Below are 6227 nucleotides of genomic sequence, written 5' to 3' on the forward strand. Positions count from 1 at the left end.
ACTTATGGCTGGGGTCATTTATTTGTGAATGCTTTGGACAAACATAACAGAAAACACTGCCTATGCAGCCACAGGCCAAAAAGGTTTTGTTCAAAAGCAAGAGTCAGATCTCTCATGGGCGAGCCTGAAAGCCTTGGCTGTGAGGGCCAATAGTGAAGGAAAGGGCACTAAGAGTTTGATAGGAGAGGATGGAAAGCTGTAAAAGAATGTCTTGGTAAGGAAGAGAGAACTCCTAGGAGAGACCCAAAGAAAATTGGTGGTGCTAGCAAAGTACTGCACAGAGCTCCTGTGGCTAGTCCATGATTCCCCTTTTGCTGGGCACTTGAGCACAAAAAGGACATATGACAGACTGAAAAAAAGCAACTTTCACTGGCCAGGTATTCTGACAGATGAAGGAGATTACTGCAGATCCTGTGATTTATGACAGAGGTGAAAGAAGGCTATAGGTTTCTACAAAGCCCTCCCATGTCCTCTCCCCATCACTGAAGAGCCATTCACACTACCACCCAGAGTCTAACACTTCAGTTAAAAGATTTAATGTGACTTTCATGTCTATGTTACAAATGTATATAACTAAGAGGACTGGTGACTGGGATGTGATGTTGCTGTATGTACTATATGCCTACCAGAAAGTACCCCAGAAATTCATGGGGTTGACTCCATTCAACCTATTATATGTCTGAAAGGTCAAAGCTCCTCTTGACTTTGTCTGAGATGCAGGCGGAGTGGCATAGAGTTTGAAGGTAAATCAGTCACTGAATATGTCCAAAGACTCTAAGATGATCTGAGAGCCATGATGGCTTTGATGAATCATAACTGGTGCATCAAAATCTAGTTAAAAACCAAGGGAATAAAAAATGTAGTATGATAAAAACATCTACAAGTGCTTGTTTGAAAAAGACATACAAAAAATGAGAACTCTTGTTTCCAAAATGTTACCTTTTATTAGACCAACTGGAAAATGGCAAGAAAATTGTCCTTTTCTGCAAGCTTTAGGGATCAAAGTCCCTTCGTCAGGCTCTGGGAAAAGTGTAGATGGTACAAGATGGTAAAAAGTCCCCATAGGTAGGAAATAAACTTCATTTTTGCACAGAGGGAGCTGAAGATGGAAGTCTGTCCCTCTGGGTCCATGAGTGTCTTTGTGAGCTGTGTTGAAAAAGGGCATATGGCTTTAGTCCTATCACAAGTAAAACACCACAAGATGCAGGACTCATGGGAGAGAGCTTTTGAAATCAAAACTTAATGCTGTTGCATATAAGGTGAGAGAACCTCATAGTCTGACCAGGCCACAAACTATATATATCAGCAGTCTGAAAACTTAGCATAGGAGAAAGGCTGTTGTGGGGATGATTTCAGTGGGAGGGGAGACACACCCATCTCTCCCTTGCCTGACTTGCTCGCTGAGCGCTGAAGGGAAATGCCTCTGGAGATTATTGATCTATTTGATGAGCTTAGTCAGATGCCAAGGCACAGCTGATGAATGTGTAGCTCAGACATCAACATGTATTTATAAATAAGCCAGGACTGACACCAAAAACAGTTCACTGGATCATCATAAAGCAGAGACAACTCCTGCAAAGTCAGGCATACTGAACTTCAAGCAGCTTATAGAAGCAAATCCATGAGGAAGTAAAGGGCATGCTGGAGCTCGGAGCTATTACAGAATCAAAGAGCCTCTGGGTATCGCCCATTGTTATTGCTCCATAGGGATGGTGGTGTAAGATTCTGTGTAGATCACAAAAAGTTGAATGCAATTGCCATACTTGATGTATACCTCCATGCCCCGGATGGATTGTTTGCTGGACACTTTAAGCAAAGTGCAACACATCAGCACCCTGGACTCAACCAAGGGGTACTGGCAGATCTCTTTGGAGAAGACTCAGAAGTCTATTTTAATCACAGACATGGGACTGTGTGAATTGAAAGTACTACCTTTTGGACTCATGAGTTTAGGAGTGATGTTTTGGAGACTTATTAACTATGCGTTTTCAGGACTAAATGACTTTGCTTGTGCTTATATAGATGACATTGCCATCTTCAGTGGTAGCTGGGAGGAACACTTATGATATGTGGAGGCTGTAATAGAGAGACTTGAGGTGTGTTTAACTATCAAAATATAAAAATGTAAGGTAGGTGCAGCCAAGCTGCAATATTTGGACCACCAGGTTGGAGGGTTCATATGAGGATTCAGTAGTTTTGTTGCTCTGATTACTGACCTGTGTAAAAAACACAAGCCTAACAAGGTGGTTTGGTCAGAAGCTTGTAAGAGGGGTTTGGAGCACATCAAGGAAGTATTTACAAAGCATCCTGCCCTAGCTGGACCAGACATTGATAAGACCCTTGAGTTATGTACAGATGCCTCTGATTTAGGAGCTGTACTGTTGCAAACAGGGAAAGGAGGTAAAAAACACCCCATCACCTTCCTGAGTAAAAAAACTAAATCCATGTGAGCAGAGATACTAAGTGATAGAAAAAGTGCTATGCCATCATATGGGCTATAAAAAAAACTGAAACCCTATCTATGTGGTCTATGGTTTAATGTCCTGACAGACCATTCCCCGGTGGCCTGGTTCCATAAAACAAAGGAACCAATGCTAGGTTGCTTAGATGGAGAGTAATGCTTCAGGACTTTGATATGGAAATTACTGTCCATATCAAGGGGAAGGAAAATGTAGTAGCAGATGCCCTATTCCACTATGGGAAACCCATATTTCAGATGAGTCTGAAATAGCCATAAGGCCTAACTTCTGCATCATCACTTCTTAGGGGGATTCACAGGCAGAAGCACTCTAAAAGATTCTTTGGCTCCTCTGAAGGTAGGTGGGGTGGGGGGTAGGCAGTGACTATTTGGAGGTGTTGAGAGGGTGGGAATGGTGATCCCCAGTTGAGGGAGCTAGCTGTGATTGAGAGGAGGTTGACCCCAGGAGGTTTTCATAGGATTTTTTGAGGCCTAGGTAGTAATTGGAATGTAATGTAGGGATTTTGTCAGTTTTGTTTTACCATTTTCTATTGTCAAAGTGTTCAATCACTTTTTTATATACCATTTGTTTTTCCTTGTAGTAAGTCCTTTTGTTTTTCTGTTTCATTACTGAAGTGCCCATGGTAAACTGTGATTCCTGGGGAAATTATTTTTTTGGGCATACCCATTCAGCAGAGTGGGGGACCAACAAGCTGATACAAACCTGGGATGTACCTTGGAGAGCATCCTGACACCCTAGGGTTTTGTCATGTGCTCTTTATGATGCAACTGGTTGACAGAAAAAAAAAACACATTTTAACAAACTTAACAGTGAAAGAGCTTTAAAAATACAGTTTGCCAATAGTTAAAGAGCAGTAGATTGTATTTTTCATTTAATTTTTCCCCAACCTCAGACATCACTGTTTGGACAGATTGTTATCCAAGCAAACCAGCACTACCACACCATTCAAAGAAGCAAAAAGGTGGGGGGTAAGAGGTACAAAAATTTAAAATCTCAGATGGTAGGTGGTGTGTGTGCATGCATGCCTGCAAGAGAGAGAGGGGGAGAGAAAGTGATTATGAGTAATATTGTTTGTTGACAGTAGAGACTTTAAAAGAAAATAAGCAAACAAAAAACCAAAACGAATAACCCCAAAACAAAACCTTTCTTTCCCGTCAGTGTTTTCTTGGTTGGTAATTCCTTTTTGTTCCATTTCTTGCCACCAGCATCAATGGATAAAGGGGTGTGCTTGGCCAGATGTCAATCAGGATCTCTGACATAAACAAAAATAGCTAAAAAAGACAATCCTGCATCTTCCTTTGGTTTAACCATTAGCTTCATTTTTCTTTTCATAGGCTGACAAAAAATTACTGCCTTCAAGTGAATTCCATAATGTCACCATATATCTAATATCTATGAGACCTTTTGTTTTAGCGTTACTGGGCTTAACCACAAAAGACACTTGACATTGACAAAGAATCTGTCAAATATACAATGATCAGAGCACTGAAATCTCTCATGACAGAAGGGCAATAACACCCCCACCCCACCCCCAAAGCAGTAGCATACTGTCTGAGGAAAATACGTTGCAGCATATATAGCAGCTGGACCATTACATATTGGGCCATAAACTGTGTTGTATCTTGCTTAAATTGTCATAGCAGATTAGAATAATTAAAACAGCTGAAAGAGTAGGAAAGAGTATCTGATGGATGGAGATGTTACATTGTTAGTATCTGGAGATTAACCCCAAGTCAGAATTGAAGCACAAGGACAGCTCAGATTTACTGAAGTCTGGATATGCAAAAAACAAAACAAAACAAACAAGCCTGAGAGTACACCTCTTAAAGTGTGAGACATGAAGTCATAGTTACTATGTTTTTTTCCATAATAAAGCAGAAATCATTTCAGAAAGATGTATTGCTTGGTCAGTGATTACTGGCCCCTGAAATGGCTACATTGTGTATAATATCTGTATTCTTTTTCAAAGCCCTCCTTAAAACTCTTGCTTTGATTCCTCCAAGAGACCTTGGCAATGGTTACACTGCTGATCAGCTGTTAACATAGCCTATCATGCCAACCAGTGTTGTTGCATTGACTCCTGCATCTGTCTGCATCCAGCTGTTGCCTTGTGTCTTGCACTAAGATTGTAAGATCTCTGGGGCAATGGCCATCTATCTATTCTGCGTTTGTACCATGCTTAGGATATCAAGGCTTTCATCTACGTCTAGGCCTCATATGCATCACTGTAATAGTAACAGAAAATATTACTGCATATAACAATAACAAAGCTGGATTGGCCAGCTACTTGGGAGACTCTGCAGTCAATATAAATAGTCTTACGTTAAAGCTCCTTCTAGCCCCAAACAGGGCTGGGGGAAGGACACACAATTTTTGTGGTATGACACAATTAGAACAGCCCTTAAGCCAGTCTAAATTACATTAGTGACCAAACAGGCTCCCATCTGTCCCCAGGACTGAGGAAGAAGAAAGGTAGTTTCCTTCATTTGAACCACACATTAGACTGGTGCAGCTGCAAATCTGTTCCTTCACTCATTGCCAAAGAATGTTTAAAGAACGGCTCCACTTTAAAAACTAAATCTAGCAGTCTAGGCTCCATGTTTGCTTCCCAGTGACTGTTTAGCAAAAGTGCTCAGTTTACAATTTTAATTAGTCAATTCTGAAAACTCAAGTTGGGTTCTGTTCCATGCATCAAAATAGATTATTTCCTTTGCAGATATTATTTCACATCACAAAGGCTCTTCAGGACGGCTTCAGTTAGTGCCAGCAGTTCCATGGCTTGTATAAAGCTACTGCATCCATCTCGCTATACTGACTCTTGGGTGTTAACAGAAGTAAAGTGTGGTAAAATCTTTTTTAAAGTATTGTAGTCAATACAATGTCCAGATCTGTGGACTAATACAATTTCTTTTCTCAGACGGACTGAACTCCAAGAACATGAATTTAAACTCATTTTGAAGCTGCTTAAAGGGGAAGAGATGTTAAATCTGAGCCTAACTGGAATTTTTGGATTCCAGCAACATACTTATTTCTCCCAAAATCAAATTTCATTATTGACTTTCCCATGTTGGGCTTCCCCTCTACTCTCTGATGGTGATGATATCCAACAATGTGTGCATGATGTTAGTCAAATGTATCTTAACCAGATTTATCACTGGCTGTTGGAATCTTTGAGTGAAAGACCTTAAATTACTTCACAGACAGATTTCAGCGTTGTGCCAGGAAACGAATGGAGTCAAATGACAAGCTTGTTACTAAAAGCCAAATCCTGGTCCCATTAAAGTCAGTGGGAGCTATGACATTGATTTCAGTAGGACCAACTTCCTACTTCATTGCATAGCAATAAAGAAAAGCACTGACAGCAGTAGATAAGCTAACTAAGGAATCTACTAATATGGTGGTCTGACACTTTAAAAACAGACTCTTTAAGAGAAGGGGAAGTTTGTGCTGAGTTCTCTTAGCTTTATTTAGGGAGCCTGACTTGCTAGCAAGGAAATGTATTTCAAGAAGAGAGGTAGAAATCAAATCTTTAGTGCAGTCTGTGTTATTAAATATCTATGGACACTAGTAGTCTCTTGTTAATGAAATGTTGTCATATGTAAGTTTGGCAGAATTTTAAATGGTGATTCTTAAATATTTTACCGTATCTGCTGTATTTATAGGTTCATTTGAGTGATCATGGAATACTTGAATAAGTTATAAATTTCAGATCTCAATATCAGAGTAATTTCCAGATCAGATCTCCTA

Source organism: Alligator sinensis, unplaced genomic scaffold, assembly GCF_000455745.1.
Source record: "Alligator sinensis unplaced genomic scaffold, ASM45574v1 scaffold383_1, whole genome shotgun sequence".
In the NCBI taxonomy this organism is placed as follows: Eukaryota; Metazoa; Chordata; order Crocodylia; family Alligatoridae; genus Alligator; species Alligator sinensis.